Source organism: Phascolarctos cinereus, unplaced genomic scaffold, assembly GCF_003287225.1.
Source record: "Phascolarctos cinereus isolate Bilbo 61053 unplaced genomic scaffold, phaCin_HiC Scaffold_8;HRSCAF=390, whole genome shotgun sequence".
Taxonomy (NCBI): domain Eukaryota; kingdom Metazoa; phylum Chordata; class Mammalia; order Diprotodontia; family Phascolarctidae; genus Phascolarctos; species Phascolarctos cinereus.
In genome coordinates, this window is record NW_027556291.1 from 29,451,296 (window position 1) to 29,475,441 (window position 24,146).

Consider the following 24,146-nt stretch of genomic DNA (forward strand, 5'->3'; position numbering starts at 1 on the left):
TTCACCTTATTTTTTGTGGAGTTTTTTTGGTCTCTGTTTTCTTTTAAAAGATGCCTAATATGGAAATATGTTGTGCATGATTGCACATGAATAACCTATATGACATTGCATACCATCTCAGGGAGGAGGGAGAAGAGGGAGAGAATTTGGAACACAAAAATTTTTAAATGAATGTTAAAAAACTGTTTTTACTTGTAATTGGGGAAAAATAAAATATTAATTTATCCTAAGGACAAGAAAAAAAAAAAGAAAATTGGTCACTAAGGGCTCAAAATATCTCCATCTCCTTCATAATGCCCTGTTCCCAACCAGTGAGATGAGGGCATTTCCCTGGAGACTTTGAGCATGCAGACATCACTAATTTGGACAGCAGAGGGGAGGGCACCCAATCAATACTCACTGCTCATTTCAACCACAACCAGACCCTTGACGCTATTGAGAAACACCAAGTCTTTGGCCCCTATGCCTTTGCAAGCATCCAAAGAGTAAGTCTATCAGTATGGGCTAAAAGTTCCTTGATGACAGGGACCATTCACTCATTCACTCATTCACTTGTTCATTCAATAAGCAATCACTGAAACCTAGATTTGGAGTCAAAGGATCTGGGTTCAAATCCTGGCTCAGCCATTGACTGTAACCTGTAACCCTGTATAAGTCATTTGAATTTTTGGACCTCCGTTTCTTGCTCTGGAAAATGAGGGGTTAGATCCAAGGACCTCTGAGGTCTCTTCCCACTCTCAATCTGTGGTTCCATCACCTTATTTATGCACGCTCTGGGCTAGTGTAGAGTAGAAAAACCAGCAACCAATGACCAAGGTGTAGTTCCCGACTCCATTACTCCTAGCCATGAGACCTTGGGCACAAATTTTCATTTTCTGGAGCCTCAGTTTCCTCATCTGTACAATGGAGCTAATAAATTCTTGTACAAAGGAAGTAGAGAGTGAGGCCCGTGCCCTCACAGAGCTCATAAGCTAGTTGGGGAAACAAGACTGAGACATGAAATACCTGGAAAACAATGACAAGCCATCAGATGCTCAAGAGCAAGCTAATGTGGTAGTATCTGGGGGGCCCACTGCCTCACTCTCAGATTCCCGCTCTCAGTTTCAAGAAGAACTGCCTGAATGTCATACTTGAAGGCTTATGAAGTACTCTAACACAATGGGGCCTCATTTTGGAGTATTGGGGTTCTTAACATGGGGTCCATGGATAGATTTCAGAGGATCTGTGAACTTGGATGGGGGAAAAAATTACATCTTTATTTTCATTAACCTTTTTTCCCCTCGAAATGCTGATATAAGATCTTAGGCTGCCCAAGAGGCCTATGATCGAAAAGAAGCTTTAAAAAAACCCTCCAATTGGAGTGTCGCTTGGATTCACAAGGTCCTCTTTGGGGATTCAAGTGTCCCTCTCGGAGGGTCCAACTTCCTTGTCATTTGCTTCACTCAGATCAGCAGCTGGCTGGGACAAGTTCTGATGGCAGTGCCAAGGGCTGAGCAGGAGGGTTCAGCAGAAGGGAGGGAAGGAGAAAAAAGAGGAAGGGACCCCTGGAAGCTGTCTCTAGCCTCCCCCCCCCAAGAAGCAGCTGTGGCTCTTCCACAAGGAAGGTTATAACTTGTGTTGGCCAGTGAGGGAAGCTTGGGCCCAGGGGCTCCTGCCCTCCCTGCCACTGGCTGTGTTTCCACTTGGCCCCTGGTGAGCAGAAGCACCCCATCTATGTTGTTGGCTGCCTGCTCATCTGAGTCTATAGGTAATAGGGTCAGAGGTGGAAGGGACCTTAGAGATCCTCTGTCATTTTGCAGATGAGGAAATTGAGGCCCACAGAGGTGAAAGACTGCTTAAGATCACCCAGGTTACAGTGTAGGGGCCAAGGCCAAACTTGAATACAGGTGCTCTGACTCTTCCAGTATTCCATTGTGCTCCCCAGACATTATTTTTTGGAATTTCAGATTGGACCTGTGATTTCATTAGTGCAGGATTCCTCTCCTTCTCAGAGAAGGAAAGAGACCCTACTCCTCTGAATAGGATACTGAGGTGACCAATGAGAGCCATACATGTAAAAAGGCCTTAAGATGGACGGAGGACTGACTCCTCAGGTTCAAGGTGACCCACTAGATTTACAAAGGTTCAAAGGCCTGGGTGAGAAGAGGAGCACTGAACCTCAGGCTTGAGATGGCTGACTTTGCAGAAGAGTCAGTAAGGCCTAGGGAGGGAAGACAAGCCCTGGAGCCTCAGTGCTGAGGTGACCCAGAGGGTGGGCAGACTAGTGCTGAGGGCCAGATCCAGCTGCTGTCTCTTTCTGTACATCAGGCTAGACTGAAAGAAACTTTCTTTTAAAATGTAAAAGCCATTTTTAGCTCACTGGCCTCTCGCAAATTAGGCAACAGGCCGGCCTTGGCCCTCAGCTGTGCTTTGACTACCCCTGAATTAGAGCCACACAGGTAGAAAAGGTTCTAGGGATGATGAAGGTCACTGAGGTAGCTGAAAGGTAGGGATGAAGCATGGAAGCCTCGGGTATGAGTCACCCAGCGAACAAAATCAAGGGGGGGGGGCCTGAAACCTCAAACGGGTGGGGTCAGAGCAGTCACACAAGTGTGTTCCTCTGCTGCCCTCTGCTGGTCTTCTCGCCCCACTGCAGCATCTCCTCCCTCCCTGCCCCTCCCCTTCCTCTGCTCTCTCTCCCTTTTCTTTCTCCATGAGGCCCACAGAATCAACAGGGAGATGGAAGACCAGGCCTTCTGCTCACGATGGACAGGAGCTGCCTGCCTCCTTGCTTATTCTAGCTCTGCCACTAGCCAGCCCAGTGCAGTCAGGGAACACCGAAAATCAAAGCTAGGAGGGAGATTCCACCTCATCTAGTCTGACCCCCTCCTTGTATAGGCCCAGAGGCCCAGAGGAGACCTGCCCATGGTCACACAGGTCAGAACATGCAGAGCTGACTCGTGAACACAGGGCTCCTTACTCCAAGTTCTACTGACTGCTCAGTATGGCCTAGGGCCTTCTCCCTTCTGGGCCTCAGTTTCTTCATCTGAAAAACAGTGGGGATTAGCTTGTGTGATCTCTATGGGTCCTTCCCATTCCAATATACTGGCAATGCCAGGAGAGAGTTCTGCCCAGTGCATGATAGCCAAAGTTAAAAGAGAAAGAGAGAGAGAGAGAGACTCTGCAAGTCAGTTCCCATCATACCCACAGGTCTCTTAATCAAGGTTCTATGACAGGACGAAAGGTGTCAAGGACCTATATCCTTTGGAAGACAAACATGGGAACCCAAGTACGGTGTGTATTATAGACTATACAGAACCGTTCCTTCTTAGGACCCGTCTTGGCTTCAGAACATTCCTTCACGTAGTTACCAGTTATGACTGTGTAGGGCTCACTTCTCAGCCATTAAAACCACTTTCCTCTCCTGATAAAGCCTAGAATTTAACTCCTTTGTTTTCCTTCTACCACAATTAATATATTTCCATTGGGCCAGAGCTATTGGGGCAGACAGGCCTGAGACAGAACTGGGTGTGGAAGGCTGGGGCTTTGCCTCAGGCACCCACATGGATGGGGGCTTCTTCTCTGCAATGGTCTCTGGCCTCATACTGTGTGCTGTCCAGGCCCAAGGCCCTCTGATGATATTGGGAGGGGGAGAGAGGGCCCCAAAAGAGAGCAGGAGGAGGATCATTGGCACTGGGATGATGAGAAAAGGGAGGCTCCTGTACAATCTCTCTCTTCTCCAGACATGACTGCATCAAGAATTAGGCCCTTAGGCCTTATTACCTGACCCTTGTGAGTCATCTCAGCCCCAGGACTTCCATGCCACCTGGGGGGGTGGGGCGCACGGTCTTACAGCTTTCCCCACCAACCTTTCCTGCTTACAACCTCTATGACTCTTCTTAGGTGGGAGAGTCACCCCTCAGGTCCTGGGTGCTTTCCTGCCTGTATGACCCTTTCCCCTCTTTGGCCATCCATTCCCCCTTCTCCAGGCTAGCCTGCATTTTCCCCCTTTGCCCCTTGGTACTTTAATGGAAATAAAGGAGTCAACAGGGAATGTGGCCCAACTCCTGGATGAACTTGCCTTATGAACTTTGGTAAGTCACTTGTCCTTAGTTTTCTCATCTGTCAAATGAATAGAATGAAGTACTTTGCATTCACCCAAAATGCATTAAAGCCCTCTTACAGGCTATTCCCTGTGCTGGGCACTAGAGAGGCAAAATAACCAAAAGGAGCCTGCTGGCCCTCGAGAAGCGCCATGTCTTAGACTTCTTTGTTTCTGATATTTCATTGGATCTAACATACAGTTGGCAACTGGGCCACTTGTGCCCGATTGGAAGACGTGGCAATGCATGAGTCTCCCTTCTTTCACGATGCCAAGGCCAGAGGACCTCACTCCTCCTCCTTCTCTTGTGCCTCCCCCCCCCATTAAATACCCTCCTGTGGATACCACAGGCAAAGCCCCAAGCTACTGCCCGTACTTGTGTCTCAGGTTTACCTCCCCCACTGGCTCTGGCCCAGTGGAAAAGTATCAACCGAGTGAATAATCAGAGGAGCCTATGGCCCCACTATACCCAGCTCTAGTTAGGACTACATGCTGAAATGCTCCAGCAAGTTTGCTGATGCAGTATAATTGTAATTCCACCTTTCTTATCCCGAGTAGGCCTTCCTGATTAATTTTTAGAAACTCCACTTTTGCTACTGGTCCATGGCTCCTGATCGCATAGTCCCAATGGTGAAGTGACAGCTGCCAAGGCAGGCCCTTTGTGTGAAAACTCCATGTGAATTTCAAACAGAAGGCATATCCCGACATGTAGCAGGCTACCCCGTGGGCCAGGGAGGGCCAGGAAGGCCACATTCAGCTCCATTTCTGACTGAATGGCTACTCAGCTGTCCATACACTTCTATGCTGCACATGGCTGTGAGCATCGAGAAAGCACTCTAACTCATCCTAGGAGGGCCTCACGCCATTTAATCAAACGTTACATCAAATCTGTGGGGTGTTGTGGGAGAAGGAAAACAAAGGGGTTGAATCCTGGGACATGTCAGGAGAGGAAAGTGGTTTGAATGGCTAAGAAATAAGTTCTGAACCAACTTAACTGGTAACTAAGGAAAGGAATATTCTGGAACCCTTAGTGATTTGAAAGCCAAGATGAGATGGGCCCTAACAAGGAAAGATTCTGTATGGTCCGTAATACATGATGTACTTGGGTTTACGTGTTTGTCTTCCAAAAGATATGGGGCCTTGACACTTTGTATTCCATTGGGGAGCCTTCCTTAAGAGACCTTTGAGTGCCATAAAGCTGTCTTGAACCATTTTGCCAATTTTTGCCTCTCCTTGACAGGGCAGGACTCTGTCCTGGCACTGCCAGGATTCCACAGTGAGAAGGCCACTGGGAGATTATGCAGCTCAACACTTGTCATTTTTCAGATTAAGAAACTGATGCCCAGTGATGAGAAGACCCCAGGCTGGAGTACTGTGTAGTCAACAGGGTGGAATAAGGAGACCTAGGCTCACAGGTCAGTAATTCAAGTTCGAAAGTGTGTGACCAAGAGCAGGCTACTGCCCCCCTCTCCAGGCCTCAGCATCCTCCTATGTAAAATGAGACAATGGAGGGGGCAGCTAGGTGGCACAGTGGATAGAGCACCAGCCCTGAAGTCAGGAGGACCTGAGTTCAAATCCAGCCTCAGACCAATCACTTGACACTTACTAGCTGTGTGACCCTGGGCAAGTCACTTAACCCTAATTGCCTAAAAATAAAAATAAATAAATAAAATGAGAGAATGAGACAAGATAAGGTAGAAGTTCTCTCCCAGCTGGGATCTTCTGAATTCTCTGATTTCCAAGGGATTCAGATAACCAGCTCAAACTTTGTGATGCCACACTAACTTTTCTCAGTGCCATGGTCCAGGACTCTGAGTGCATTTCTCTCCACGCACTCCAGTGAACTGCATCAAAATACAGAAAAAGAAAGAGTGGCCCACATATGGGAAGGAATCGCCTCAGATCATGTGGGTCAAAGTAGCCAAGAATGACTTCAGAACCCAGCTCTACTGCTTCCAAACCCAGTGCTCTCGGTCCTGACAGCCAACCTGCTTTCCCTACAACCCCCGTGGTAGTGAGCAAGAATGATGGTCCAGGTTGACAGAAGGGGAAACCAAGGCCCATGGGGGTGGCCTGCTGTGCCCAGGGGGGCTACTCAGGGTCAGGATGAGGACTCTAGCTGAGCACTTGTGATGGTGGCCCTTTCCACTGCCCTACCTCTATTCCCAGAGGCAGGCTTGAGCCTCTCTGGGCCTTCAAGTGCATGGAGAGCAGAGAACAGAGAATCGGGGCCTGACTCTGCCACCAGCACCTTCTGCAGACTGGGCACGTCCCCAGGCCTCTCAAACCCTCAGTTTCTTCCCATAGGCAGAACTGGTACCAGCTCTGGCCTTCTGGGCTTTTCTGGCTGCCATCACTGAAACAGCCTGCTGGGATAAGGAGACAGGCATGGAGAAACTACAACTTCCTCTCCTCATTTATCTCCAAGAAAAGAGGAAGAAGAGGAGAGGAGAGAGGAAGGTCAGGGAGGAACTGGATGGGGCAGTTAAGTAGGAGGCCTCCAAGAACAGTCAGAAGTGTGTTTCAACGTAATGGCCAGCAGGTGGCAGCAGAGGGCAAAAACTGCCAGACCTGGGCTGAGTCCGCGCAAGCGCAAGCGCACGCGCAGGCGCGCGCACACGCACACAAGCATAGCACACATGGTACGCACATAAGCGTAGCACGCACGGCACGCACGCAAGCGTAACAAACATGGGCGCCCACAAAAGCACGGAGTTCCCTGAAGCCCTCGTTCAAAGGCAAACTCATCCTGTCTCTGCTTCCCCCGTGTCCTCCAGGCCCCAGCACACAGCAGCGGCCACACCAGGCAGAGCCCACACCTAAAGCCTGGAAAGAGCGCAGTATTTACAGTCAAAGGCTCTGAGTTCAAATCCCAGCACTGACACTACCTGTGTGACCTTGGGCAAGTGCCTTGCTCTCTCTGCACCTAAAAGTCAAGAAAAGAGATGACATTCACCAAAGTGTCCCTTCACAGTGTGCAATGATGCAAATAAAGGGACTCAAATGACCATACCCTGGGCCCAGAGATTTCCAGTACTGGGCATGTACCCTCAGGGGCCAAAGATAAGCAGAAAGGCCTTATATACACTAACACATTTACAACAGCTACTTTGGGTTATAGCAAAGAACTGGAACAAGCAGCTGCCCGTGGGCTGGGGAAGGTGCCTGAAGGTGATGGAATGTGAAGAAGACTGCGGGGATCTGCTGCAGAGTGACATGAGCAGAGCTAGGAGATAATACACTATCACTTTAATTCTGAGCTCACTTTCATCAGGGCCAGAGGCACTTCACTTGACATTTAAAGCTCTTTTAAAGACAACCTAGTCCTTCCCTATTTCCAGTCTTCTGCTTATTGTTTTTCACACATTTCCATCTCCCATGTCCAGGCCTTTGCACTGGCTGTTCCTCATGCCTGGAAAACTCTCCCTCCCAACCTCTGATTCTTAGAATCTCTGCTTCCTTTAGCACTCGCTCAACTGCTCCCTCTTCCAAAAAGCCTTTCCTGGTCTTCCTATCTGGTAGGGACATCCTATCAGCTACTTCCCTGTGTATTTATCCTCTATTTTCTGATTTATACATTTTTTCCCCTCTGCCATTAGAATGTCAGCTCCTCGAGGGCAGGGATTGGTTTTGTTTTTTCTTTGTATCCTCAGCTTGTAGCATGGTAGCTGGCACATTGTAAAAGTTCTAAAAATGCTTGTGGGTTCATTGATTGATTGGCCTCCTGTATGACCCTAGGCAAGTCTCCCTTCATCCCTGAGGATCAGTCTGCTTATCTGTAAAACAGGAGGGTAAGAGTAGATGGGCTCTGAGGTCCCTTCCAGCTACAGCTCGTTCTGTCATAACCCTGAACAAATCAAATGGGGGACAGAGCATGTAGACAAGGCTGAATCCATTTGGATACTCAGGGGACTGTGATTCTTGGCTGATCTTAGACCAGTGGTGTCAGACTCAACTAGAGACAGATCACTGTGGGCTATAGATTGACTTAGAAAACCTCAAATTAACATTATCTGTGCTGTGTTACACATGTATTTTGTTACACATTGCCCAATTTCATTTTAATCTAAGTGCTGCTGTCTTAGACCACATTTGTCCTTACACCACACAGACAGCTGAGTGGTACAGTGACTAGAACAGAGGACTCAGAGTCAAGACCTGAGTTCAAATCCTGCCTCACAATCCTTACTAGTTGGATGACTCTGGCCAAGTTACTTAACCACTCAGTTTCCTCATCTTAAAACAGGGATAATAATAGCATCTACTTCACAGGGAAGATGTTGGGAGGATCAAAGGGCTTCACAAAGCAATATGGAAATGTCAGTTATTGTTATTATTATTATTATTATTATTATTATTATTACTACTACTTCCCAATGTCCCTGCAATGCACTCAGACTGCTGGCTCCTGGGCATACCTCCTGCCTCTGGTCCGGTCCCTGCCAAACAAACTGTGACTTTGTATGGCCCTGCTTTTGGCCCTTTGCCTCCAGTTGGGCCAACATCACACCCTGCTCTGTGGACAGTTCAGGGCCACAGGCCTTGGCTGCTCCTGCCACTGACCCCACTCCCATGTGGGAACTCAACCACCAGCTTAGGCTTCTGTGCGAAAATGTGTTCCAAGGTGAGCACCCAACTTACAACAAACTTTCAACAGGTAAATGGTATCAAGGTGATGGTTGGGGAATGGTTTACATTGATTGATAAGTTTTACAGCTCACATCAAGAGCTCCTATGAATAGGTGATGCCCACATCTCTCCATCAGCCCTGGTCTCTCTCCCACTCTCCAGTCATGCACTGCCTTACCAATGCCTGCTGTCCACCTATCTCCACTTAGATAGCCCAGAGGCATCACAAAACCATCTTGTCCAAAACAAACCTACGATGTTCTTTCCTAGCCTGACCTTATCCAGATGTTCCTGTGTCAGTTGATCTTCCCTCTCCCTCACCTTTGTCCTCAGGCTTCCAACTCTTACCACCTCTAATGGCAAGTCTCTCACATTTGTCCCCTTCTCTCCACTCCCATTGACACCATAATGGCCCTGACCTTGTGGAACACCACCTTGTGGGGGTCTGCTCAGAGTCGCTTTGGTGATACAGGGAGGCAACAAAAATAAAACTTCTTGCCTTCAAGGAATTTGATGTCCCAGAGTTTTGTGTTTCTAGCGTTTCACTGGATCCAAGATTCCCTTCTCATCTGGGCCATTTATGCTCAATAAAAAGACATGCTGGGGCATCTAGGTGGCACAGTGGATAGGGCTCTGGCCTTGGAGTCAGGAGGACCTGAGTTCAAATCCAGCCTCAGACAACTTACTAGCTGTGTAACCCTGGGCAAGTCACTTAACCCCAAGTGCCTCATCAAAAAGCAAAAAAAAAAAAGGCATGCTAGTGCATGATTCTCCCTTCTCTCATAATGCCAAGGCCAAGGACCATACTCCTCCTTCCTCTCTTCTGCCTCTCTTCCCCACCCCCATTAAATCCCCTCCTATGGACACCTAAAGCAAAGCCTCAACTGTCTGCCCCAGATCAATCTCAGGCCTGCTTTTCCCAATGGCTCTGGCCCAGTGGAGATATAGTAACTCTAGGACAGGGACAACAAAGGTATTAAATCCTGGAGAATGTGATGAGAATGAAGGCAGCTTTAATGCCTAAGGACCTCTGCACAGCCCTAATTGGTAACAACATGGCCGAATTCTCATGGAGCTCTTTGGGCTGGGAAAGTCAGGATGAGATGAGTTGTGTTCAAATTGTATCTTGTTCTGTCCCCCTGACCACTCTCCACCCCTTTCTAGTCTATACAGTAAGTTTATAAGTAGCCAGTATAAAGTAGCAACAGCAGGAAATCAGATTGCAAAGGGGAACCTGGAAGTCCCTTACAAACTGTCCCAAAGATAAAAGGAGTATAATTTATCAACTGTGAAATACAGTAACCAAGATTCACATCCTAGTAACAGGTGCTGCTGGCAGGGCCTTTCAGTCCTATGAGATGGAAATTCCAGACCAATTCCAGACCAGCAGCACATCAAAAAGGTGCTGAAACTTTGGGATGGAGCTTTGAAGTTTTACCTATAACTTTGAGATGATTTGGATATTAATGATCTAAGCCCAAGATGACACAGATAAGAGTTAAGCTGTTTCAACAAAAAAAAACCCTATAAAAAGGAGACCTCCAGCCTCTGCCCTCAGCCCTCCTCCATCTCCATGGGGTCCATGCTGCCAGTTCTAATCCATGGTCCCATGACTGAGGCTTTCTACCTCTCTCCCTTCCTTCACCATCCCATTCCCTATCCAGAGCTGCACCGTCTGCCTCTGTACCTCTTTCGCTGCTTGTCTCTGCCTTTATGAGCTTTCCCCCACCCATGCCCTCTGTGATTACTAAAGTGCAACTGCTGCCCCATGTCCTGCTGCCAATCATGGTCTTTCCCAGAGAGTACCCAAAAAACTGGACGTGACTGCCCCCATTTCATAAGTGAATTGTCAATTCACAAGTCCTGACACAGAAAGCCTCTGTACAGTCCATAATACATGATATACTTCCAAAGAATGTAAGTCCTTGACACCTTTCCTCCTGCTGAAGAATGTGACTAAGAGACCTGTGGGTGCCACGGAGGTATGTTACAATGGCTCTCTGCCATTTCCTCCTCTGTGCAGGCCTCTAACTCGGCCTTGCCAGGGGATCCAGAGTGACTGGGCCCTTAGAGATCCCCAGTGTGAGCACAATCCGGGGCTGTCTACTAACTGGAGTTAGGTGACCTTACATTCACAGGTCAGTTGTGCAGGTTACATCTCCTCTATGGTCCTTAGTGTCTTCCTCTGTCAAATGAGGTGATGGTGCTGGATGAGGCTACACCTTCTGTGTGCCCTGGTGGCACAGCTGGCACTGAGACTTCTACCTCTAACTTGATAACTGGGAGGCAGGGAGGGAGGAAGGGGAGGGAAGGAAGGAGAAAGCAAGAGAAGACTGGGCTGTGTGTTCCCGGAAGGGACAGCAGGAAGCCTCTTGAAATGTGGCCAGGAGAACTGCAGTGCGTAACAATGGCCAGCAGGTGGAAGCAGAGTGCTAAGTGGCCAAACCCAGGCCACACTTACAGACAGACACACAAGCACGCCTGGAGCACCCACATCCCCTCCTGCCTGTTTGCAAAAGGAAGCCTGTGGGGAACCCTGGTCCTTCCTCCTTTACATCCTCCGGGCCCAACACGCAGTACCAACTGTACAGAGAGAGCCCAGACCTAAAACCTTAGAAAGAGTGCTATGTTTGTGGGGCAGCTAGGTGGAGCAGTGGATAGAGCTCCAGCCTTGGAGTCAGGAGGACCTGAGTTCAAATGTGACCTGAGACACATGACACTAGCTGTGTGACCCTGGGCAAGTCACTTAACCCCAACTGCCTCACTAAAAAGCAAAAAAATAAAATAAGAGTGCTGTGTTTAGAATCATAGGACCAGAGTTCAAATACCTGCTCTGCCACTTGCTATCTGGGTCTAGGTGATCTTGAGCAAGTCCCTTCCTCTCTCTGGGACTCAGTTTCTTCATCTGTAAAATGAAGGATTTGGACTTGATCAGGGGTTCTTAAGCTAGGGTCCATGAACTTGTTATAGTTAGAGAGACACAGACACAGTTCCAATGCCATTGGTTTCCTTTGTAATCCTATGTATTGTACTTTGTGCACTGAAAACCACTGAGAGGTGGCCCACAGGTCCTCAAACTACCTAAGGGGCCCTTCCAATGCTCAATGCCATGATCCCAGGATAACTTCTCTGGGTCACGGGATGGGGGGGCAGGAGGAGCTGCTGGGGCCTTGTCCTTCCCACTTGAGGGAGCCCCCTGACCACTAGCATATATTAAACACTTATGTACCAAGCACCGTGCCAGGCTTCTCAAGATGGGCAGAAATAACTTAATAAGCTATGCTTTTCTGAAGCTAACTGGGGCTCTGTGCCCTTTCTCAGTCCCCAGGCCCTGTGTGGCCTTGGGCAGGTCCCTTCACCTGAGCATCACCTCCGTCCTCTCCTGGCCCTACATTCTGCTAGCCTGTGTTACCCTGGACCAGTCACTATGACTCTGTGGGCCTAGGATCTCTTAAATGAGGAGGTTGAACTAGAGGACCTCTGAGATCCCTTACACCCCAAGGACTATGCTATTGAGTTGGGCAGGTGTAGACAGGCTCACAGACTCATGGCAAACCAATAAAGGTTTGGCGCCATGGGGTCCTGACTCCTGGGCTAGGACTCTGCCCCTAGGATTCCCAAGCTCCTTCCATAGCTCCCCTCAGGCACCAGCTCCAAGTGGAGACTTCAGCCTCCGAAGGTTTCTTACCTCCCCTCACTTACTTTATATTTACTTAACCGGTTCTTTCCCCTTAATAGAATACAGACTCCTTGAAGGCAAACACTCATGTTTGTTTTGTTGTTGCTCTGTTTTTGTCTCATAACCCCCAAAGCCTGGTGAAGTGAATTAAATATCAAGGAAAGGTAGAGGACCCACAGCTCAGGTTAGGCGTGGTAGGGCTCTCCCTTTCTCATCTTTTAGCCTAAGGAAGCCTGTGTGACTGTTCTGGGACCATCACTTTGAAAGCTCCAGTGTTTCCAGTGCAGGAAACAGGAGCAGCTGCCAGGAGCTGTCCAGAGCTGAAGCTCTTGCAGAGCTGCTGGGCAGCCTAATACAGTGAGAAGCAGGCTGCTTTTGGAATCAGAGGACCTGGGATCAAATCTTGAAAAGTAAATGTGAATTTCTTTAAGCTGATGACAAGCTGTTCCCTGCCCACTTCTCCCTAGGCCTCCTCACCGCCCCTGTGTCTGCCATTGTTTGTCCAGGCATTGGCCTCCAGTCCCTCCATCTCTCATTGCTAACCCAGGTCCTTGACCATTACTCTAGCTATACTCTTCTCCCTCCCCAGGACATCACCCTTCATCTGGATATGCCTTCTTCCCTCCATCTCCACCCCCATTTTGAACCTCTGATCTACTCTTCAATCCCTTGCTCATCCCTCAGCCCATCTCTAATAAGGCCTTGCCAAACCCCAACCCTTAATTACTCTTCCCCTGTCCCCACATGCTACTGAATGGAGCTGGGGAAAATCTCAAAACCATGCTGCCTGATTCTACTATAAATAGATGGTATCCAATCCCAACTGGGCCATCATTACCACATAGCCATCTTTCTACTCCTACCTAGTAGATTCCCTGTCCTCCTCACCTCAGCAACAATTCCTAGCCCTTTCTTCTCTCCTCAGGCCCTCACACCACTCCCTACCTGCCCCCATCCTCTCTGCTGATGACTTTGCTTCATTTGTTTTTTTTTTTTTACTAGTACCACTCAGAGATAGGACAGCTCCAGGGCTGGGATTTTCATCTTGCAGGAAGAGGAGTGCATCACAGGAGCATCCACTGAGAGCTGGAAGGGACTTGAGAGGTTGTGGGGGGCTGACTCCTGGTTTTACAAATGAGGCAACTAAAGCCCAGTGAGGCTAAGTGACTTTCCAAGGTCCCCCAGGCAGTGAGTGGGAGGGCCAGGCTGTGGTAGCAGGCCAGAGAGAGAGGAGAGGAAACAAGGAAGGAAACAAGTATTTATATAGCACCTACTATGTGCCAGGCCGTGCACTGGTGCTTTACAAATATTATCTCATTTGATCCTCTCAACAATCCTGGGAGTTAGGTGCTATTATTATCCTCATTTTACAGTTAAAAAAAAGGAGACAGACAAAGGGAAGGGAAGGGGTAAGAGAATGAACATTTATATAACCCCCACTATGTGCCAGACACTGTACTAGGTGCTTTACAAATACTATCTCATTATCCTCACAAGGTAGGCAGTATTGTTATTATCCCCATTTTACAGTTGAAGAAACTGAGGCAAACAGAAGTTAAGCAACTTTCTCAGAGTCTCAGCACTAGTAACTGTCTGAGGCCAGATTTGAACTCAGATCTTCTGCACTGGTATGGAAGCCATCCTGATCCCCAATGCCTTCATCCAAATCAAGACAAAAATCTCTCTATTTTTTCTCCCCTCCCTCTTTTGAATAACTGAGCTGTACACATGCAAATGGCGATACTGGCCCCATTTAGAAAATGGAGCATGCAGGGCAAACATCTTCCAAGTCTCCCGAGTTGGGGCTGAGTCAAGAGAAGGGATAACATTTAACCAAGTGTCTTTTCACAAGTTGGAATTATGCAAATAAAGTGATGAAAATGTCCATACCCTTTGACCCAGAAATTCCACTGCTAGCATATACTCCAAGGAGGTCACTGATAAGAAGAAAGGATCCACATGCTCCAAAGTATTTATAGAAGCACTTTCTGTAGTAGCAAAGAACTAGAAAAAACAAAAACAAAAAGTACATACCCATTGCCTGGGGAATAGATATACAAGTTGTCATGCGTGAATATGATAGAATGTTACTGTTTTATAATTAATGATGAAAGTGATGAATACGGAGAAGCATGGAAAGATCTACGTAAACTGATGAAGGGCCAAGAAAACAACATACACAACGACTACAACAAGGTAAACACATAGAACAACCACAGAGAAATCAAGAGAGTTGCCAAATTACAAAGAATAAACATGGCCCCAGAGAAGGGATGTGAGAAGACATGTCCACATCGCTCCTGTGCAGAGTGGGGCTACATATAGAGTCTTTTGTTTAGCTTTTAAAGCTCTTCATAACCTGCCCCCTTCTTCCTTTTCCAGTCTTCTGGCAATCTCTTCCTCCATACACACCATGCAATCAGGGAAAGAAGGATTCCCTGCTATTCATCTCACAAAACATTCCATCTCTCATCTTCATGCCTTTGCACTGGCTATTCCCCATGCCTGGAAGGCTCTCCCTCCCAGTCTCTAATTCTCAGCATCTCAGCTCAAGTGCCATCTCTTTCAGGAGACCTTTCCTGTTCCTCTCATCTGGCAGTGGCCTCCCTCTCATGGGACATGTTATCTACTTCCTTCTGCAGTAATCTAGGATATTATCATTTGGACATATTTTCTCCCTCAGTGGAATGCAAATTCCTTTGCTTTTTCTCTATATACCCAGCTTTAAACACAGTGCCTGACACATTATAAATGCTTTATAAATGCTTATAAATTGATTGATTGGCTTCCTGTGTGACCCTGAGCAAACTTCTCATCCTTGGGTATCAGTTTGCACATCTGTAAGACGACAAGGAGGAACTAGGTGGTCCCTAAGGCTCCATCCAGCTCAGAATCCAAGCAAAAAGTGGTGAACGGCTCTGGCCAGACCCTGAGCAAATCAAATGAGCTATGTGGCATGTAGATGAGGTTGAATCTATTGGGATACCCAATGTGGTGAGTTGACCTTATATCACCTGCCTTTTCCAAGACAGGTGAAGACAACTTACAAACACCCTTTGAGAAGATAATCAGCACCAGGTTTGTGTTTGGGAGATAGTTTTACACTGATCTTTTTCATGACTCATGTCAACAGTCCTAAGAAATCTGAAGTTTTGGAGAGGGCAAAGCTAAGACAGGAAAGTAGCAGGAAGTATAGAGAGCTTCCCCTCCTAAAACTCCTCCAAAAAGATATAGAAAATAGACCAAATCCTGAAGGGGAAATTCAAGAAAAAAAAATCATGGAGAGTCATTTTTCCAGCAAATGTCAACACAGGGAGACAGACAGAGAGGTCTGTGGACATTAAGGATGGGGTCTGCCGAGGAATACACTATAGAGAGTACCTGGGGACAGGGAGAGTCAGTGCACCAGGACAAGAAGGGGTCCCAGATCCAGCACAGACAAGCCCAAACCTTCATAAGGTGCCAGAACAGGTGACAATTGGCAGCTATTTTGCTCACTACCCAGTTCTAACTCATAGATCCAGGGTGGATTAAGAAGGGGACCTATGCCCTGGATTGGGGCATAGGAGTATGCTCCTGGGGTAAGGAGCAATCACAGGCCCCAGGCTATGTAACAAGAGAGAAGCAAGTTCAGAAACAAGCAGTAGCTATGTGGCTCAGACCCTCTCATCCCTAAGAGCATAGCAAGGTCTCAGTTCAGGCTTCTAGCCAAATCTGAAGCCTGTAGAAGAATAACCAGGGCAGGAATTCTAGACCAAAGGGGAGTCTAAAGTCCTGTCACTCTGAACCAACAGAGCTTCCCAGGTGGCTGACAGAGGCTCAGTCTAGCAGCACTCCCAAATCCATATCAAGAACCTGCAAAGCTCAAAGCAGAGGGGCATCAATTAAGACTTTTTCAAGATCAGACTGCTCTGGGAGCACTGAAAGCTTGCAGGTCCCCAGCCTAAGCTGTCCCTGAGATCCTAGAATAACACAATACTCAACAACTCAAGAAAACAGCATGAATACCAGACCAGATGGCAAAGAACTGGAAACTGAGGGAATGCCCATCAACTAGGGAATAGCTGAACAAGTCATGGTATAGGATTGTGATGGAATATTATTGTGCTATGAGAAATGATGAGCAGGCAGACTTTAGAAAAACTTGGAAAGACTTATGTGAACTGATGCTGAGTGAAGTGAGCAGGACCAGGAGAATATTGTACACAGTAACAGCTATGTTGTGCAATAACTTTGATAGACTTAGTTCTTCTCAGCAACACAAGGATCTAAGACATGTCCATAAGTCTCATGATGGAAAATGCTATCCACATCCAAAGAAAGAACTATGGAGTTTTAATGCAGATTGAAGCATACAATTTGCTCTTTTTTTCTTCTGTTTTGTTTCTTCTTTCTTGCGGTTCCTTCTATTGGTTCTAATTCTTCTTTACAATATGACTAATGTGAAAATATGTTTAATAGGAATGTATATGTAGAGCCTATATCAGACTGCATGCCATTGTGGGAAGGGAGGGGGAGAAAATTTAAAACTCAATAGCTTATGGAAGGGGCAGCTAGGTGGCACAGTGGCCCTGGATTCAGGAGGACCTGAGTTCAAATCTGGCCTCAGACACACAACACTTACTAGCTGTGTGACCCTGGGCAAGTCACTTAACCCCCATTGCCCAACACACACAAACAAAAAACTTATGGAAGTGAATGTTGAAAACCAAAAATAAATTAATTTAAAAAAAAAAGACTAGACCAGAAAAGTACAGAGAGCCCAGCCCTGACTTCAAGTCCAAAGTCAGGAAGCAGGCTGCTATTATGGAGATAACGATGCTCAAGACACAAGCCTAGAAGAAGAGAATGGCTCCAAAACATCTACAAGCAAAGCCTCAAAGAAAAACACACCTTGAACACAAATTCAACTGGAATTCCTAGAAGAAATGAAACAAGGTTTTGAAAAAAGAAAGAGATTAAAATTGTTTTTAAATGAAATGAGAGCACTGCAAGGAAACAATGGCAAAGAAATGAAACCTACAGAAGAAAGAATTAGAAAAGGAAAGTAACAGCTTGGCCCAAGAGGTACAAAACCTTCCCTAAGCAATAAACTACCCAAAATTTAGAATGGACCAAATAGAAGCCAATGAGACAACAAGAAATATTAAAATTTAGTCAAATGACTGAAAAAAAATAGAAAAAAGTAAGCATATCATAGCCAAAAAAAAAAGTGATATAGAAAACATCAAGGAGAAACCATTGAAGAATCACTGGACCTTCTGAAAACCATGACCAAAAAAAAAAAAAAAAGAAGAAAAAGAAAAACTCAGACATAAAATTTCAAGAAATCTTTAAAAAAAAAAACCTACCCAGATATCTTTGAGCTAGAGGGCAAAGTGGAAATAGAAAGAATCTGCTGGTCACGTCCTGAAAGAAACCCCAAAATGAAAGCTCCCAAGAACACTGTAGCCAAAATCTGAAGCTTCCAGGTCCAAGAAAAAATACTGGGAGCAGCCAGAAAGAAAGAATTCAAGTACCAAGAATCCAGTCAGGATCACAAACAATTTAGCAGCCACTACTATAAAAGAATGGAGAACTTAGAATACAGTATTCTAGATGGCAAAAGATGGAGACTGGGGCAGCTAGATGGCACAGTAGATACAGCACTGGGCCTGGAGTCAGGAGGACCTGAGTTCAAACAAAGCCAATGCAACCAAGATTAGAAGAGAAGCAGAAAGCTGGGAAACAATTTTTACAGCCAGTGTCTCTGATAACGGGCCTCATTTCTAAAATACATAGAGAACTGAGTCAAATTTATAAGAATATAAGTCATTCCCCAATTGATAAATAGTCAAATGATATGAACAGGCAGTTTGCAGATGAAGAAATTAGAGTTATCTATAGTCATATGAAAAAGTGCTCTAAATCACTATTGATTAGCGAAATGCAAATCAGAACAACTCTGAGGTACCACATCACACCTATCAGATTGGCCAACATGACAAAACACAAAAATGATCAATGTTGGAGAAGATGTGGGAAAATTGGAACACAAATGCATTGTTGGTGGAGTTGTGAACTGATCCAACCATTTTGGAGAGCAATTTGGAACTGTGCCCAAAGGGCTATAAAATTGTGCATACCCTTTGACCCAGCAATAGTACTTCTAGGGCTGTATCCCAAAGAGATCATACAAATGGGTAAAGGACCCACATGTACAAAAACATTTATAGCAGCTCTTTTTGTGGTGGCCAAGAATTAGAAATTGAAGGGATGCCCATCAGTTGGGGAATGGCTGAACAAGCTGTGGTCTATGAATGTAATAGAATACTATTGTGCTATAAGAAATGATGAACAGGCAAACTTCAGAAAAACCTGGAAAGACTCGTATGGACTGATGCTGAGTGAAGTGAACAGAACCAGGAGAACGCTGTACACAGTAACAGCCTTGTTGTGTGATGACTAACTTTATTAGACTTAGCTCTTCTCAGGAATGCAAGGATCTAAGACATCTCCATAAGTCTCATGATGGAAAATGCTTTCCACATCCAAAGAAAGAACTATGGAGTTTGAATGCAGATCGAAGCATACTATTTGCTATTTCTTTTCTTCTGCTGTATTTTCTTTCTTCTTTCTGGTGGTTCCTCCTATTGGTTCTAATTCTTACTTACAACATGACTAATGTGAAAATATGTTTAATATGACTGTATATGTATAGCATATATCAGACTGTGTGCCATCTTGGGGAAGGAGGGAGGAGGGAGGGGGAGAGAAATTTAAAACTCAAAAGCTTATGGAAGTGATTGTTGATAAATCAAAATAAATTAATAAAAAAAATTTTAAATGTTCTAAATCACTATTGATTAGAGAAATGCAAATTAAAAGAATTCTGAGGTACCACACCATACCTATCAGATTGGCTAATATGACGAAAAAAGAAAATGATAAATGTTGGAGATGTGGGAAAATTGGGACACTAATGCATTGTTGGTGGAGTTGTGAGATGATCCAACCATTTTGGAGAACATTTTGGAACTATGCCCAAAGGGCTATACAATTGTGCGTACCCTTTGATCTAGCAGTACAACTACTAAGTCTATATTCCAAAGAGATCATCAAAAAGCAAAAAGGACCCACATGTACAAAAATATTTATAGCAGCTCTTTTTGTGGTGGCCAAGAATTGGAAATTGAGGAGATGCCCATCAAGTGGGGAATGTCTGAATAAGTTGTGGTATATGATTGTGATGGAATACCATTGTGCTATAAAAAATGATGAGCAGACAGACTTCAGAAAAACCTGGAAAGACTTACATGAATTGATGCTAAGTGAAGTGAGCAGAACCAGGAGAACATTGTACATAGTAACAGTAACATTGTATGATGACCAACTCTGATAGACTTAGCTCTTCTCAGCAATGCGAGGATCTAAGACAACTCTAAAAGACTCAAGATGGAATATGCTATCCCCATCCAGAGAAAGAACTATGGTGTCTGAATGCAGATAGAAGCACACTATTTTCTTTTTTTTTCTTTCTCTTAGTTTTTCCCTTTTGTTCTGATTCTTCTTTCACAACGTGACTAATGTGGAAATAAGTTTAATATGATTGTACATGTACAGCCTATATCAGATTGCATGAAGTCTTGGGGAGGGGAGGGGGGAAGGAGGGAGAAAAAATTTGGAACTCAAAATCTTATAAAAGTGGATATTGAAAACTAAAAAACAAAATTAAAAGAAAAAAAGTTGTTTTACTCTCCAAAAAAAAAAAATGGGTGGGAGAATTGCAGTGAGCAATAATTGCCAGCAGGTGACAGCAGAGTGCTAAATGGCCACACCCAGGTCCCAGCCCACACCTAAAGAAAAGCCCATGGGGCACTGGAAAGAGGGCTGTTTAGAGTCAAAGGACTGAGTCTAAACCCAGCTCTGTCACTTACTACCTACGTGACTGTGGGCCTCAGATTCCTCATCTGTAAAATGAGGGAGCTGGATGAGGGGTTCATAACCTAGAGTCCATGAGCATATGCATATAAATATATAACATGTACATGTATGTATATATAAACGTGTACGTGGTATAAATCCTAGAGAAAATGAGTTCAGCTTTGGACATGTTGAATTTAACAGGTCTATGAGACATCTAGTTTGAAGTGTCTGATGGGCAGTTGTTTTATACACACAAATACACACAGAGAAAGCTATTGCAATGCAATTGGTTTCCTTTTGTAATCTTATATATTTTATTTTATGCACTGAAAAACACGACCTCTGAGAAGGGGCCTATAGGCTTCATGGGATTACCAAGCAGGCCCCCAAACCACAAGAGGCTGGCGAGCCCTGGCCCAGATGTTCTCTTCCAACTCTAGAACCTCTGATCCCAGGATAACTCCTTTAGGCTGTAGAGGCAGTGGCTGGTATCTTGTCTATGCCACCTAAGCAGGAGACCCCAACCAGCCGGTCAAGTGGCACTTCTTACAATGTGCCAGGCACTGTCTGTGCCAGGCACTGCAGATACAAAGAAGGGCAAAAACCAGTCCCTGTTCCCAGGAAGCTCTCAAGCTTAACAGAGGAGACCAGATGCAAACAAGACACACACAGGATAAAATGGGGGTAATCCCACAGAGAAAGCACTAGAATTAAGGAGGACCAGGAAAGGTTTCTGGCAGAAGATGCAACTTGAGCTGAGCTGTGTAGGAAGCCAGGGAAGCCTGGAGATTGAGATGAGGAGGGAGAGGGGGCCAGGCATAGGGCATGACCAGTTTGGTTTCAGAATTTGAAGTATCTTCTGCAAAGTATAGCAAGGAGGAGACTGCTGCCACTGGGGCACACAGAGACTGCAATAGTAGGTGAAGGTCCAGTTCTAAAGGACTTTAAATGCCAAACGGAATTTTATATTTGACCCTGGCAGAAATAGGGTTCCACTGGAATTTACTGAAAGGGGTTGGGGGGAAGGGGAGTTACATGGTCAAACCTGTACTTTCGGAAGATCAGCCTGACAGCTGAGTGGAGGATGGACTGAAGTGGGAAGGGGGAGGGGAGGGAGAGAGGGAGAACAAGCAGAAACCTACCACAGTAGTCCAGGAATGAGATGACAAAGGCCTGTCCCAGGGTGGGTGCAGTGTCAGAGTTGAGAGCAGGGGTTTAGAAATAAAATGATGTGAATGTGGATAACTAATTGGCTGTGGGGGGTGAGAGAGAGTGAGGAGGATGACATCTAGGTTATAAGACTGGAGGCCTGGGAGCAAAGTGGTTCCCTTAACAATAATAGGAGAGATAGGAAGAGGGGAGGTTTCGGGGGAGGGGTGGAAGAAAATCTGTTCAGATTTGGACGTCTATAGGACATTCGGTTTGAGGTGTCTGATACAGTTGGAGATGTGAGGCTGGAGGTTGGGGCTGGACAATTAGACCTGAGAATCATCTACATAGAGATGACCATTGAAAACACGTGAGCTGAAAAGTTCATCAACTGAAATAATATAGATGGTTACCTCACACCCTGAAAACTAGCAAAGATGACCAAAAATGGCAATAGTGTTGGAGGGGATGTGGAATGCTAGGCACACTAACACCTTGTTGGTAGAGCTGTGAACTGGCACCACCACTTTGGAAGGCAATTTGGTATTATGGAAATAAAGTGATTAAAATGTCTATAATGTTTGAACCAGAAACCCAATACTGGGATTGCACCCCAAGGAAGTTGTATATAAGGAGAAAGTCCTTGTAGACACCAACATCTTTATAGCAACACTTTTGGTGATAACAAAGAATTGGAAATAAAGTAGACACCCATAGAATGGGGAATGGCCAAACAAACTGGTGCATGAATGAAATGGAACACTACTGGGCTATAAGAAATGATAAATCTGATGAATACAGAGAAGCATGGAAAGATCTACATGAACTGATGCGGAGTGAAATAAGCGGAGCCAACAAAACAAAATACACAATGATGACAATGGAAAGGGAAAAAACAACCACACACCAAAAATCAAAACGGAATGTCAGAAAATCATCAAAATCAAGCAGAACTCAAATGGAGAGATAGAAGCAGAAACCCCCAACCCACCCCTCCACGGAGACAAGAGGCCCCCTGGTGTCACACGTTACACTTGTTTTAGGCAATGTATCTGTCAGCTGTGCTCATTTTTTTTCTCTTTAAAAAAATACTATTTGTTATATGGGACAGCTCTCTGGGAGGGGAAGGGATGCAGGGGATAACCATGATGATATAAGAAAGAAGAGACATCAACAAAAATGTATTAAAAATAAAGAAACAGAAGAGGGAGGAAAGAAAAGGGCCCAGAACAGGCTCTTGGGGGACACTCCCACAGTTATCAGCATGACCTGAATGAAGATCCAGCAACGGAGGCAGAGGAGGAGTGGTCAGAGAGGTAGGAGGAGAACCAGGAGAACCTAGAGAGAAGAAAGTAGCAAGAAGAGGGTGATCAACAGCATCCAATTTCCCCGGACTGGCAGAAGTCATTTAATTAACTCTGCTTTTCAGTGCCCTTGGGCATCACTGCCTTCCTCTCCTGGCCCTGACCTAGCCCAGTCATTACAACTCTCTGGATCTCTCATCTATAAAATGAGGGGATGGACTAGTGGGCCTCCAGTGGGCCTTACACCTCTGGGGGTAGAGTCACAGAATCAGTATAAGTCGTTGATCTCTTGGAGGAGAAGGGGACCTGGCTCCTGGGCTAGGGCTCTCTCTCTGGGATTCCCTAGCTCCCTCAAATGCTCCCCCTCAAGCAACACTTCCTACAGGAGGCCTTCCCCCTCCCTTTTTAGAGTTCCTAACTTCCCTCTAAACTTACTTTGTATTTTACTTACCTGAAGAAAATTTGTTTCACCAAAATTGAATATAAGCTCCATGAGGGCAGGCACTCTTTCATTCATTCATTCATTCATTCATTCATTCATTCATTCATTCATTTAGTCTCTGAATCTCCAAAGCCTAGCAAAGTGTCTGGTGCATAGAAGGCCCTATATAAATGTTTGTTGAATTGAATTAAAGAGCAAGGAAGGGCAAAGGACCCACAACTCAGGCTAGGCCTTGTAGGGCTCTCCCTCACCCATACAATAGCCTAAGGAAGCCTCTGTGACTGTTCTGGGGCCCTCACCTTGAAAGCTCCAGTATTTCTAATGAAGGAAACAATGGGCAGCAGCTGCCAGGAGCTGTCCAGAGCTGAAGCTCTTGCAGAGCTGGTGGGTAGCCTAATACGGTGAGAAGCAGTCCCCCTCCCCCATCTTGAACCCTTGATGAACCAATTAAACTTGACACTATCCTCCACTCTTCAATCTCTTGCTCCCCTTGGCCTATCCCCAATCAGACCTTGAAAAAACCCAATCCTGATTTACTCCTCCCCTACCCCCACATGCTACTGAATGAAGCTGGGGAAAATCTCAAAACCATGCTGCCTGATTCTACTATAAATAGATGGTATCCAATCCCAACTGGGCCATCATTACCACATAGCCATCTTTCCACTCCTACCTAGTAGACTCCCTGTCCTCCTCACCACAGCAACAATTCCTAGCCCTTTCTTCTCTCCTCAGGCCCTCACACCACTGCCCCCATCCTCTCTGCTGATGACTTTGCCTCATTTGGTTTTTTTTTTTTACTAGTACCACTCAGAGATAGGACAGCTCCAGGGCTAGGATTTTCATCTTGCAGGAGGAGGAGTGCATCACAGGAGCATCCACTGAGAGCTGGAAGGGACTTGAGAGGTTGTGGGGGGCTGACTCCTGGTTTTACAAATGAGGCAACTAAAGCCTAGT

The 24,146-nt window shown here is 45.8% G+C and overlaps 1 long non-coding RNA gene across 2 annotated transcripts in view; it reads right to left on the bottom strand.

The window, feature by feature from the left end:
* Positions 1 to 1,235: 1,235 nt before the first annotated feature.
* Positions 1,236 to 24,146, bottom strand: part of LOC144454105 (uncharacterized) — a 28,550-nt gene continuing 5,639 nt past the window's right edge. The window contains exons 3-4 of one of the 2 annotated variants that reach the window (XR_002322140.2): positions 14,280 to 14,393; positions 1,236 to 7,007 (exon numbers count right to left, since the gene is read on the bottom strand). This is a non-coding gene — a long non-coding RNA (uncharacterized LOC144454105). Of the gene's footprint in view, positions 7,008 to 14,279; positions 14,394 to 20,580; positions 22,782 to 24,146 lie in introns of those variants that run through there. The other variant, XR_002322139.2, reaches the window with a different exon arrangement.